We start from the raw sequence: 14,890 nt of genomic DNA on the forward strand, positions 1-14,890 counted from the left end.
ATATCATAATTTAAAAATAAAAATCGACCTATTTCGGAATTTTTTCTTAAAGTCGCCGGTTTACGAAATAACGAATTTATTCTTTTCATTTGCACCATACTGTATACTATACTGTATATACTATACTGTATATACTATACTATACAGTATATACTATACTGTATGCACCATACATATATTCTTTAAGTGATCTACCTAAGCACCCCCACTCCTGAATTAAGGTAAATATTTGGATCTTGGAGCATACGACTTGTGCTGTTTGTACTCTCTAAGATTTCATTCCAAAATATTACAGACATTCCTGTTTCCAGTAAACACATTCGATTATACATACATACAAACCATTTGCATCACTACGAGTTTCAAATTGTTGCTCGTCGTCTTCTGAAATTTTGGGTAATGCTCCTTTAATCTGATGTCATTAGGGTATTAAATATCTTCTGCTTTATGATCGTGATTTGGCAAAAATACATTTTTAACAGGAGAGAAACCCTCCATGTAACGAAATATCACAGTTAATTGATTGACAAAAATTAATCTATGTGAATAATGTGCTAATTTTCTTAAATTTGTGGGGGCCCCCCGGAATGTAGGGACCCCGGGCAGCTGCCCAGCCAGCTCCCTTAAATCCAGCCCTGTCCCTTTTCCGAACTTGTACGGTCCCAATAGGATTATTAATATCTAATTTTCCTTATCAGTTTTATTTGTTTAATTATCCCAAATAAATTTCGCAAAATGTTCGGCCGCGAAGTTGATTTTGATACTACTATTTGATAACTACATACCTTCATTATCAGTAGAGATAGTAAACAAAGATCTAAACGCCTAAATTTTTAAATGACTCTCAATAAAAAAATATTATACGAATGTGATAAAATTCTGAACGGTATCTCGCTTTTTGTACTTATCAGATTGTTATACACAAGGAAGGATCGATTCAAATGAATGTGTAAGATGCAATGTGTTATTGGATGAAATTAAATATTTACGGGAATAAACTGCGAAAGCGCAAAAAATTGTATATTAGAAAAAATACTGTAAGTACCTACCTAAATTTATTTATGATAAGATTAAACATATATTTACGTGTCGATTCATGTTCCGATTGTTCCCATTTTGTTTGACATTACTCTTAGTACGTAATCCGAATCTTGGTCGACCTTCACTTTACCCATCTGTTTACCGGATGAAACATTTTTTTTATTAAATTTCATACATAGACAAATATGACTTGCATGGGTTGCCTATCAAAATATTGTCATAGCTATCCTTAAATGGGGAGGGCGTAGGGTTTGAAATCAACACTTCAAGCACAAAGGAAGGGTGAAAATCAACATCAAATGTCTAAAGAAAATATATGCAAAATTTTAGGTGGATCGGTATATTAGTTTTTGAGGCACAATGTCCACCGCGTTTGAAAAAGGTAATTTTGTGACAAAAGCGTTTAAAATATTATCAACTTTTATTTCCAATTTATTTTTTATCTGTCATATCATAAAGTGATGCACACCGGAATATGTTTTTGAATCGCGCAGTAATTTACTCACTACGCTCAAGCGCCCTGGCGCGAACCTGCTGCAAAGCGAGTCGAAGGTAGGGATATTAAACACTATAAAATATCATCGCGTTTGTTATTAAAATTTAATTATACAGGGTGCGCCAAACCTCTGGTCTTCTTTGATTACGGCTAAACTATGAGATATACAAAAAAATGTTTATAACAAAACTAATGTGTATCAAAGAGGTCTATAATTTAAAATTATTTTCAATTATACAGGGTGAGTCAGAATGACGGTATGAACCAAAGTTGTATTTTTTTAAATGGAACACCCTGTATATTAAATCATTTTTGAATATATTATTTAAAAATATGAAAAATTTGTATAAGGTCTTATAGGCCTAAAGTTAATAATTTTCGAAATATTTACATTTTTATTGAGAAAAATGGTAATATTTATAGGGTTGTGGATTATGTTTCCAACGAAATAAAAATTAAGCTGATAGGTCAAAGTTTTTAAAATATAGTGTTATTTTTAAATAATTTAATATTTTTTACTTTTAGCCATAAAATATACAGTGTGATCACTATTTGCAAATACAAAATTTTCTCATTTTTTTTAAATGGGACACCCTGTATATTAGTTTTGCGTTTGGTAGTAAATATTACAACCTTTCTTTTGGTATAAGGTTGTATGTACCTAGCATGTTTCGTTTTGTAGATATTTTAAAAAAACTATAGATTTTACGTTTTTGCGCATTTTTTATTTAAAAATTTTTTTGCAAAAAAAATAATTATAATCTGGTTTTAGAAACATACACTAAAATATAAAATATGAAAATAAAAACGTAATTAAAGATTAAAATAAATCGTATGCTAGTACAGTTCAATTGAATTTAATAACTTTAAATTATTTTACAAAAAATAATTTACCATATTAATGAATACATAAATTAGTTACTAAATTAAATAAACAACCAAATTTTAAATCAATCGTAGTAATTCTTCTACCGCAGCAACTTTCCTATACCAAATTAATTGTTAGTTATATTGTATTTACGAGTAAGATCAGTTAATAACTTTTTAATTTACCTACATCTTGAGAACGTATAAAGTATGCTTTGAAACAAATGAACGTTATGGAAGTATATTAAGAAGTAAATAGTATCTATGTACCTACTCGTGTCACAAAATCTGGTAATAATTTCTAATGGTTTCGCCCAAAACAAATGTCATATCCAAAAATGTTTCGGTTAAAAAATTAAAATTTAAAATAAAAAAAATTGTTACAAAAATTTCAACTACAAAAGTATTCCCAATTTTTGTGACACCAGTAAATACTATTTATATTAATAAATAATTTGGATGATACATTTAACATTCATTTGTTTCAAAGCATACTTTATAATAATTTTTATATTCTCAAGATGTATGTAAGTAAATTTAAAAGGTAAATTAAAAGTTTAACTAAATACAATTTAACTAACAATTAATTTGGTATAGGAAAGTTGCTGTAGTAGAAAAATTACTACGGTTGATTTAAAATTTGGTTGTTTATTTAATTTATGCATTCATTAATATGGTAAAATATTTTTTGTAAAATAATTTAAAGTTATTAAATTCAATTGAACTGTACTAGCATACGATTTATTTTAATCTTTAATTACGTTTTTATTTTCATATTTTATATTTTAGTGTATGTTTCTAAAACCAGATTATAATTATTTTTTTTTGCAAAAAAATTTTTAAATAAAAAATCCGCAAATACGTAAAATCTATAGTTTTTTTTAAATATCTACAAAACGAAACATGCTAGGTACATACAACCTTATACCAAAAGAAAGGTTGTAATATTTACTACAAAACGCAAAAGTAATATACAGGGTGTCCCATTTAAAAAAAATGAGAAAATTTTGTATTTGCAAATAGTGATATTTTATGGCTAAAAGTAAAAAATATTAAATTATTTAAAAATAACACTATATTTTAAAAACTTTGACCTGTCACCCAAATTTTTATTTCCTTGGAAACATAATCCACAACCCTATAAATATTACCATTTTTCTCAATAAAAATGTAAATATTTCGAAAATTATTAACTTTAGACCTATAAGACCTTATACAAATTTTTCATATTTTTAAATATTATATTCAAAAATGATTTATTATACAGGGTGTTCCATTTAAAAAAATAAAACTTTGGTTCATACCGTCGTTCTGACTCACCCTGTATAATTGAAAATAATTTTATATTATAGACCTCTTTGATACACATTAGTTTTGTTATAAACATTTTTTTGTATATCTCATAGTTTAGCCGTAATCAAAGAAGACCAGAGGTTTGGCGCACCCTGTATATTATTTAACATTCTTTAATAATTTTTATTTCGATATATAGTTTGATATGTAAACAAATCGGTGCAGTCACGTACATTTGCTTACCTGTTTACACTGCTTGTTCGGCATGAACTTTAACACATAGGCAATACCTCATAGACCTATTTTATGTGTTTTAAACTTTTAGTTTCAATAAAATTTGATTGGTAAACAAATGAGTGAAACTTGTCAAACAAAGTTTTTTTTTAATTAGGGAGGTGTGGATTGAAAATTTTGAAATTTTCAATTTCTTTTATTCTTTTAAATGAAAGTACATAACTTCGATTATTTCATTCATAGGAGATTCTGACCAATAGAAAGCTACAGAAATCTAAATTAAATTGATTATTTTTTAATGATTTTAACTTACAATCGTATAGTAAGATATTTGATCACGTGTTTAATTCTGTCCAATCAGATTAAAATTATACTGAGAATTATCTACTGTAGAAAATTACCGATAGAATTTTTTTAAGTAGATTGTTTCTGTTTAATGGCAACCAGTTTCCTAGTTTTGACAACTGTTACATTTAAGAAAATATCCATAATATACATATTAAAAAAATAATCTTACGAATATCACACGAGAGTAAGACTAAATAAAAAATAATGCTTCATTTTTACTCAAACTTGTTGTCCTTGGGCAATAGCCACTCGAGCCCTGCGGCCTCGCCAGACAACAAATTTTCGAAAAACTGTCGCATTATTTTTAATTTATTCTCACTCTCTTGTGATATTATAACCGAAAATTTTTGATAATTTCCCGTCGTCAAGTATATTACGTCAGATGCCCTTCGTTGTTACGAAAAAATACATTCAGTGACATTAATGACAATTAATGTTTTAAAAATTATAAAAGTGATGACTTTCAACCGTAAAATATTTATAACAACTGTGTGTTTAATTGTACTAATTTGTACTTACATAAATAAATTACAATAAAATTTTGGGTTTGAACAGTTTTATTCATGAAATAATCGCAACAAGTTGCACTCGATCTCTAAAATTAATATAGAATTTTAGAGCTCTTGTGCAATTACTACTGAAAATACTCTCTGAAAATTTCATACTGATAGGAGCATAATTTCCGGATATACAGCATGTTGAATATTCAAGCGACCTTCGAATCGCTTTGCAGCAGGTTCGCACCAATGCGCTTGAGCGTAGTGAGCAACGGTCAACAGCTGTTCCCATTATCTTTTGTAAATTACTCTACCTATCAAAAACATATTCCGACGTGCATCACTTTATGATTTGACAGATAAAAAATTAATTGAAAATAAAAGTTGACAATACTTTAAACGCGTTTTTCTCAAAACTTCTTTTTTAATAGGCGGTGGACATTGTAACTCAAAAAAAACTTGACTAATCCACCTGAAATTTTACATAGATTTTTTTCACACATTCAATGAGGTAACGCCGTCGATATATTTTATGTTTTATGCTTATTTTTTGTTTATCAATAATAAATATGTAGATTTTCACCACTTTTTTTCCAAAAAATTTCGTTGTTTTGACTTCTGAGTGATACCCAAAACTAAAAAATCGTTATAACTAGAAAACTCAACAGCGTTACCTCGAGAAATTCATAAACTAATAAAATCTTGTTGAATTTTTTGTTTCACATGATCTAATGATGTGTTCTAATGTCCAACGCAAAATCCATTGTTTTTTGAGGTGTCTCTAAAAATTTTCCACCGTGGGCTTATTTTTCAATATATTTTATTTCCATGAACTTTTTTGAATATTCTGTGAATTGTACTAAATATGCTTATTTCATTTTTTAAAAATAAAATAATTCTACCTTACTTAAAAAAATCAAAAAATGTGCTTGAAATGTTGATTTCAAACCGTACACCCCCCCTTAGGAATAGCTATGACAATATTTTGATAGGCAACCCATGCAAATCATATTTGTCTATGTATGCAATTTAATAAAGAATTTTCATCCGGTAAACAAATGGGTGAAGGTCGACCTAGATTCGGATTTGAAACTATCTTGTTATGAATTTTACTCAATTCTATGTTGGATATTTAAATTTTGTTTTTATATGTTTAGTTTTAGCAATGTTTCTTGTTATCTTGATTGACATTAAGTAAGCTAGTTCATATAATAATATTGTTCGATTTGTGATTTTATTCATGAATTTTCAGTCTTGCTTGCTTTTAATGATTGATATTTGCGCTCCTTATTCTGATTATGTATTTGGACTGAAGAGAGCCCCATAGATGTCATCATCATCATTCTCTTTGCCTTATCCCTATGCGTGGTCGGCTTCCCTTATTGCATTTCTCCACACAATTCTATCCTGGGTCATATCAATATTAATCCCCTTTACCAACATGTCCTGCCTAATCGTCTCCCCCCACGTCTTCTTTGGTCTTCCTCTCCTACTCCTTCCAGGAATCTGCACTTCAGCTACTCTTCGTATTGGATGATTAACGTCTCGACGTTGAACATGACCAAACCAACTCAACCTATGCTCTCTCATTTTGGCATCGATTCTTGCCACACCTAGACTTCTCCTAATATACTCATTTTTAATTTTATCCTTTCTTGTCACTCCACTCATCCATCTAAGCATTCTCATCTCCGCCACATGCATTCGTTGTTCCTCTTTCTTTTTAACTGCCCAACATTCAGTTCCGTACATTATAGCCGGTCTTATGGCTGTTTTATAGAATTTTACTTTCAGCTTCATTGGAACTTTTCTGTCACACAACACACCACTCGCTTCCTTCCACTTCATCCATCCAGCCTTAATTCTACTGCATACATCTACATCTATTTCTCCATTACTCTGTAATACCGATCCCAGGTACTTAAAACTATTGCTTTTTACAATCAGTTCACCATCCAAATATACCATTTTATTTGTAGTAACTCCATCTTTAAATGAACATTCCAAATACTCTGTCTTTGTCCTACTAAGTTTTAAACCTTTTTCCTCCAGAGCTCGTGTCCACTGTTCCAGTTTTTGTTCTAAGTCTCTTTCACTATTTCTTAATAACACGACATCATCAGCATACATTAAGCACCATGGAATGTTACCCTGTAGTTTCGCTGTTATCTGGTCCAAGACTAATGAGAATAAATACGAACTAAGCACCGAGCCTTGGTGCAATCCTGTCCCACACCTGTCCTAACACTAGTCGTTACTCCCTCATACATATCCCTCACAATCTTTATATATGCACCAGACACTCTTTTCTTATTGAGTGCCCACCACAGAATCTCTCGAAGAACTCTATCATATGCTTTCTCAAGATCAATGAATACCATATGAGCGTTTGTTTCTTTACTCCTGTATTTTTCCATCAACTGCCTTATAATGAAAATTGCGTCTGTTGTTGATCTGCCCTGCATAAAGCCAAATTGATTCTCGGATATGTCGGTCTCTTCACGTATCCGTCTATCAATAATTACTCTCTCCCATATTTTCATGGTGTGGATAAGCAGTTTTATAGCCCTGTAGTTTGTACACTGCTGTATATCTCCCTTGTTTTTGTAGACAGGTACTAGTATACTGCTTCTCCATTCGTCTGGCATTTGTCCAACTTCCATAATTCTATTAAATAAGCCTGCTAGCCACCTTGTTCCTGTCTCTCCTAATGCTTTCCATACTTCCTCCCATACTGCCTCCCCAGGAATATCATCTGCTCCTACCGCTTTTCCTTTCTTTATTTTTTGAAGCCACGTCTCCGTTTGTTATTTTGGTGACCATTGCTGGTACTGTCTCCGTTGACTCCACAGGCTGTCTGTCAAATTCTTCATTTAATAAGCTGTCAAAGTACTTTCTCCATCTCTTTTTGACATCCTTTTCGTGAACTATTATTTTATTATTTTCATCTCGGATACATCTAATCTGATTAAAATGTTTTGCTTTCTTTGCTCTCTGTTTGGCTATTTTATATATCTTCGTTTCGCCTTCCCTGGCATCAAATTGATCGTATAGGTTTGAATACGCTTCTGCTTTAGCTTTTGCTACTGCTACTTTCGCTTCCTTTTTGGCGACCATATAGTTTTGAAGATCTGTGTTGGATCTGGTTTCTTGGCAATTTTTATATAATTTTCCCTTCTCTTTTATTTTTCCTTGAACTTCGTTTGACCACCACCAAGTATCTTTATCCTCAAACTTTTTTCCTGACGTTTTTCCCAGTATTTCAATAGCAATCTCTCTAATACTACTGGCCATTTTTCTCCAAATTGTAGTAGGGCTTCCTTTCATGTTCCAACATATTTTCTCTACTATTCTTTCCCTGAATAGACCTTCTTTCTCACCTTTTAGCATCCACCACTTGATTTTTTGTGGTCCTCTCCGATATTTTGGTTTAGTTTCACTTTTTTACTTCGATGTCCAGAACAAACAGCTTATGTTGTTGGCTTACTGTCTCACTAACTATTACCTTGCAGTCCTTGCATTCACGTATGTCTACTTTCCTTATCATGAAATAGTCTATTTGGGATTGATGTTGTCCACTTTTGTACGTAATAAGTTGAGTTTCTCTCTTTTTAATAAATAAATGTATAAATGTCTAATCTGTAGGTTGATATCTTTGTTTTTATTTTTTTTGTAATCATGGAATGTATCTATCTGATAAAAATGAACAACCCACATTTTCTATGTAAACTCTTTCAGAATGTGAATTACCGAGATTGGGTAATATATTTATTTTAGGCGATGCAATGAAGCAGTAAACAGCCTAAAACCTACCAAATTATTGCAGTTGGATGAATCTCGATGAAACTTTTTGCATTCGAATCGCAAGAGCTTTAGAAAATTTGATCAAAAATTATTAAAATTCCTCTTTGTAAAAGGTATATTTAAGAATCCTTAAGAAGGTCAGGACGTTTTTGGAATTAAGATTCCATCATCAGTGTTTATCACAGGTCGCATTACATGTTTTGAGCTACCAAGATATATGGATAAAAACCTACAAGTTGTTTTCAAGATATAAATAGCTTACATTATATTAAAAAATTGATATGATGTTAGAAATATTCCTGGATTAATTCCCGGCACCAAATGACACCCGTCCCATGCTGGTTCTAAAGTCCAGATATTAGACCTCACATAAGGGACTTTAGGTAACAACTGAACTTAATTGCATTCCGAACGATGATGTCGATCTATCATCATCGGGTAATATGACCCGTACGCGTATGCCGGGGAATATAAAATTCTCAATTGCATGTCTAGAAATTAACTAGTTTTGATGGAAAATAAGCCAAAATTTTGATAAAAAAATGATTTTATTTTAATCTTAATTTTATTTTATTAAAATTGTGGCTTATTTTCCATCAAAACTAGTTAATTACAAAAATGCCACAAGAAAATAGCTTCAGAACAACATGTCTAGAAATGCGCAATAACTACCTCTTAAAAACCACCAAATTTCATTTACATTATCTCAACCGGTTTTAGAGCAATAAATAAATCGTCAGTTTGTAAGCAAACATTCAACATCCCATATTTCGGAAACGAAGCATTTGCGGACATATGTTTATCAAGCAAACGGTTAATATTTTTTCATGCAGAATTACCCCTTAAAGATTGTCGCACTTATTTAGAAACACCCTCTATTGATGAAGAACATGGCTAGTTGTTAAAGTAGATACCTAACTTTTTTATTATCCAAAATATGCAAATGATTAAAAAAACAGAATGTTAAGAAAACCTGAGGCTCGAGTTAGATTTTAATTTCAGTATTTTATAAATGCTAAAATATTCTACAGGGTGTTGCGAACTTTAAGAAAAAAACACAGTTTGATTGGTCCATCTGGTATACAATGAAAATTTACCTGTTTAGCAAAAATATTATTACAGTGATATTGCTAAACAATAAGACAATAAAATATTAAAAAATCACTTAAATCAGAAGAAATGTTAAGGCCGTTCCTCGCGATTCTGGGCATATCTAAATTTTAATGTAAAAGTTTAAATAAAATCACGCAAAAACTATGGCATATACAGGGTGAGTCATGAGGAACTGTACATACTCCTACCTCGTATAGAGGCTCCTATGGGGAATAACAAATGATCATTAAAAAGTGTCTGCTCCCATTGTTTAATAATATACAGGGCGAGTTTCGCATTTTGGCAGAAATTTGTATTCGTCATAATTTTTTAACGGTCAGATCGATGTATCTCTTATTTTGGTCAATCGTTACACTATTACCACCTAATCAACTGATTTATTCAAACTAAAAAAAATCAGGTCCGGCTTTAAAAAATTAGTTCGTTTGGGTCTTAGAAAAAATTTCACCCTGTATAAGCTTTTTGAAAACTCTAATATGAATTTTACAAATTAGACAAATAGGCAATTAAAATGGCATATTTATTTTTTTCCGCACACCATTACTTAATTTTTTTTTAAAAAATAAAATTTGACTGTGAATTAAAAGTTTGGTAAAGTGAACCATAGATTTAAAAAATTAACTTTTATTACAAAAATTAATTTTTTTTGAACAAATATTTAATTTATGTTACCACTTAATAAACTGATTTATTCAAACAAGAAAAAAATCAGGCCCGGATTAAAAAAATTAGTTCGTTTTGGTCTTAGAAAAAATTTCACTCTGTATACGCTTTTTGAAAACTCTAATATAAATTTTACAAATTAGACAAATAGGCAATTAAAATGGCATATTTATTTTTCCCCCACACGATTAATTAATTTTTTATTAAAAAATCAAATTTGTCAAAATCGGAATTTTAACCTAAAAATAAAAAAAAATAAATGAAAAGGTTTAACTCGCTACAACTCTGTTCCATTTTAATATTTTTTTTCTGAAATTTTTACATTAAATCTCTTACCATTGTGAAGACTATAAAAATTGTTGTAGACTTTCAGTCTTCTTCTCGTAAAAGTTATGAATTTTTAAAAATAAAAGGTGCAGATTTGTGAATTGTAAAGTTAAATGGCAAAAATTAAGTGAAAAAAATTTAAAATTGATCTATTTGATCACGTCTATGTTAAACTATAGAGTCCAAACGAAGTGTTATGGGGAGTTTAAGATCTAGACGTGTTATAGAAAAAAAAAAAAAAATGGTAAAACTTTTAATTTTAAGAAAAACGTAAATTAATTTTTGTAAAAAAAGTTAATTTTTTAAATCTATGCAAAAACTTTGCCAAACTTTTTAAGCATAGTCAAATTTGATTTTTTTTAAATTAAGTAATCGTGTGGGGAAAAAATAAATATGCCATTTTAATTGCCTATTTGTCTAATTTGTAAACTTCATATTAGAGTTTTCAAAAAGCGTATACAGGGTGAAATTTTTTCTAAGACCAAAACGAACATATTTTTTAAATCCGGGCCTGATTTTTTCTAGTTTGAATAAATCAGTTGATTGGGTGGTAGCATGAATTAAATATTTGTTAAAAAAAATTAATTTTTGTAATAAAAGTTAATTTTTTTAAATCTATGGTTCACTTTACCAAACTTTTAATCCATAGTCAAATTTGATTTTTTTATAAAAAATAAAGTAATCGTGTGCGGAAAAAAATAAATATGCCATTTTAATTATCTATTTGTCTAATTTGTAAAATTCATATTAGAGTTTTCAAAAAGCGTATACAGGGTGAAATTTTTTCTAAGACCCAAACGAACTAATTTTTTTTAAAGCCGGACCTGATTTTTTTCTAGTTTAGGGCCGGTTGTTCGAACGCTAATCAACATTGATCACTATCAAATATTTAATTACTGTCACAACTGTCAATGTCAACTTTGGTTGGGTTGCTGAAAACATAGTTAATTATAATTATGAGATTAGTTAGTCAATTAACATAACAATTATTAACATAATTGATTAACTAATTTCATAATTGTCATCAATAATTATGTTTTCGGCAACCCAACCAAAGTTGACATTGACAGTTGTGACAGTAATTAAGTATTTGATAGTGATCAATGTTGATTAGCGTTCGAACAACCGGCCCTTAATAAATTAGTTGATTAGGTGGTAATAGTGTAACGATTGACCAAAATAAGAGACACATCGATCTGACCGTTCAAAAATTATGACGAATACAAATTTCTGTCAAAATGCGAAACTCGCCCTGTATATTATTAAACAATGGGAGCAGACACTTCTTAATGGTCATTTGTTATTCCCCATAGGGGCCTCTATACGAGGTAGGAGTATGTACAGTTCCTCATGACTCACCCTGTATTGAGATAATTCTTTTTTTATATGAAAGGAATTAAAAAGTTCTAGTGCTCTATTTGTTTTTAAATTATTAGATTGTTTAAACAATAGGTTTTTTTTATTTTTTTTTGGTTAAAATTAACGTAAAAAAATTTAAATGCAGATACGTCACTAGAGAATTTTTCCCACTTTCCGAATCTGTTTTTGTTTTTAACATAAAGTGTAACACAAAGCACCTATTTTGTTTAAACTTTTAAAAAATCTCAGAGTTCTGCTAAAATTGATCTCGCTCAGTGGTCAGAGAGGCTGTCTTTGTTGTCGATATCGAGCAGTGAGCAAGTCAACAGGTACAGAAACCCTCTCGGCAGGGGGTATCTTGTAAATAGACAAAGCTTATTTAAGACTTTTGATAAAATTGCCAGATTTTTATTATAATTTTTATTTGAAAACACCTACAGAAACATTACACATAATTCTATGTTATATAATTGTATTTTACCGATCTTACTGATCGTGATGCTACTCAAATTCTTATAATATATAATTATGTGCGTCCATAAAGTAACGCATAAATTCATTATTAGCTAAATAAACCACATTATTAGAAATTACCAAAACAGGTCGATTTTTGATTTTAATTTTCTATTTTTTCAAATTATAATCGAATATACAGGGTGAACCACCTTCGTATGATGACGTCATCACCTTTTATAAACGAAACCCCCATTTTTTTTTCAATTTACAGATTTCGCTTGCTGGGTGATTCCAAAAATGTATAACCCGTTGCTTCAAATTGGTACAAGGTTGCCAAAAATGAGTGGGTCCATAAAGTAACGCATACATTCATTATTAGCTAAATAAACAACATTATTAGAAATTACCGAAACAGTCCGATTTTTGATTTTAATTTTCTATTTTTTCAAATTATAATCTAATATACAGGATGAACCACCTTCGTATGATGACGTCGCCCCCATTTTTTTCAGTCTATAGATTTCGCTTGCTGAGCTGATTCCAAAAATGTATAGGTAATACGTTGCTTCAAACAGTGGCGGCTGGTCAGAGAAGGCAAGGGAGGCTTAGCCTCCCCATAAATTTTTTACACATGCTACACTGTTTTGTTTACTTTGTTATTTTGCTTCGCGTTAGAGATATCGGAAAAAGTTATTTGAACAAGATCTTCCAAATATTATTCTCACCCCACATACTAAAAATTACAAAATTCGCACTTTTAGTTTTTTTCATTACTTGTAGTCAGGATCATAAAATTGGTTGTACCGACAGCGGAGGCTGCCTCACTTGCTAATGCTCCGCGCAGAGCAGCAGCGTTTAAAGAGATCCGGTCTTATTAACGCTGCATTATCGCTTCAAGCACACGCTGCTCGGAGATTTAGAAAGGGAGGCTGGCCGGCCGGCAGCCTCCGCTGTCGGGACAACCAATTATAGGATCCTGACTACAAATAATAATGAAAAAACTAAAAGGGCGAATTTTGTGATGAAATTTGGTATGTGGGATTAGAATAATATTTGGAACATTTTGTCAAAATAACTTTTTTTTGATATCTCTAACGCGAAGCAAAATATCGGAAATTTACCTTGTATGTGGATTCGCAGTATAGGCTGCGTTTAAAACTTAAATTTCAGTTGAGTGTCTTAAAAAATGTGAACCTTCAACCTGTATGACAGTGCAAAACTTCGAATTATGTATTTATTGTAATAGCCGAAATATAGGCTGTCTTCATCTTAAATGCGACAGACTGTATTTATATGTATATTTTATTATTAAATTTATTAAAATTCTATTTTTTGTGACATAATATTTCGCCAACTGGTTGCCCGCTTCATGAGATGTGCACTACAATTTTATTAAAACAAAAGTATGAGCAAAATAAGAATAAAATCACATGCATATCTAATATAGTGCAGTCACTGAAGGTGGATATGAGCTATTACCTCCGATTTCGTTAAACCTCCATATATTTACATGAAAATTGGTAAGTGGTTAGAGGATATCTCAAGCAACAAAGGTGACATGGTGCCAACCTGCGCTTTTACCCTGGGGGTGGATGCAACCCCTTCTCGTGGGTGAAAATTATTTTATTGAAAATAACACCATAATTTGATAGAGGGACAAATTCTAAGCAAAACTTATTATATAAAGTTATTAAAATAAATGAAAACTTTTTGAGTTATTGAAGATCAAAGATTTTAATTTTCCTTGAGAAAAATGCATGTTTTTAACCGATTTTTCATCAATAACTCAAAAACTATAAGTTTGTGCAAAAAAGTTTTTATCACTAAAATTTAAGCTAATAAGAAATAAAATAAACCCTTTACTGGAAAAACCTTTTAGTTTTACCTAAAAGTGAGTTCTAGGTAATTGAATATACATTTTTTTCCGTGAGTAAAAAAATCTAAGTATTCAAGCTGAAATAATGGGAAAATGATGCATTTTATAACATAAACTTATTAAACATTTGTCAAAGTACTTAAAAATATCTATCTAATGAGCCCCCGAACATGTTGATAGCATTAAAATTTATGCACCAAAATTTTTTCAAAATTTATCTTTTAAAAATTTTTCCAAAAAGTGTTTGTTGTTTTTTTATATAAACTCCGTTTATTTTTACGATATTAGGTTTATCTAAAACAGTTTCAAAGTTAATTCCAAGGGCTATTTAACCACGTTGAATTTAATCTTTTAGACAACTTACTTTTTTTTTAAATAAAACGTTAAATGGCCCCGGTTGCGTGGTTTTCACAGCAAAATTTAAGATTTAAACGTTTCTATTTCGGTTACTTTTTATCTTATGGAAATAGTAAAAAAGGTAAAATATTTGACACAGAAAAAGCTAAAATTTGGTTA

At 30.4% G+C, this 14,890-nt stretch overlaps 1 protein-coding gene across 2 annotated transcripts in view; it reads left to right on the forward strand.

Moving 5' to 3' along the window:
- Window positions 1-824: 824 nt before the first annotated feature.
- The window catches only part of LOC114337978 (equilibrative nucleoside transporter 1-like), a 201,705-nt gene continuing 187,639 nt past the window's right edge, over window positions 825-14,890 (forward strand). The window contains exon 1 of one of the 2 annotated variants that reach the window (XM_050645658.1): window positions 825-1,037. The gene's annotated coding sequence lies outside the window, so the exon portion shown is untranslated. The remainder of the gene's footprint in view (window positions 1,038-14,890) is intronic. The other variant, XM_050645657.1, reaches the window with a different exon arrangement.

The sequence above is a fragment of the Diabrotica virgifera genome, chromosome 3 (assembly GCF_917563875.1).
Source record: "Diabrotica virgifera virgifera chromosome 3, PGI_DIABVI_V3a".
NCBI lineage: Eukaryota > Metazoa > Arthropoda > Insecta > Coleoptera > Chrysomelidae > Diabrotica > Diabrotica virgifera.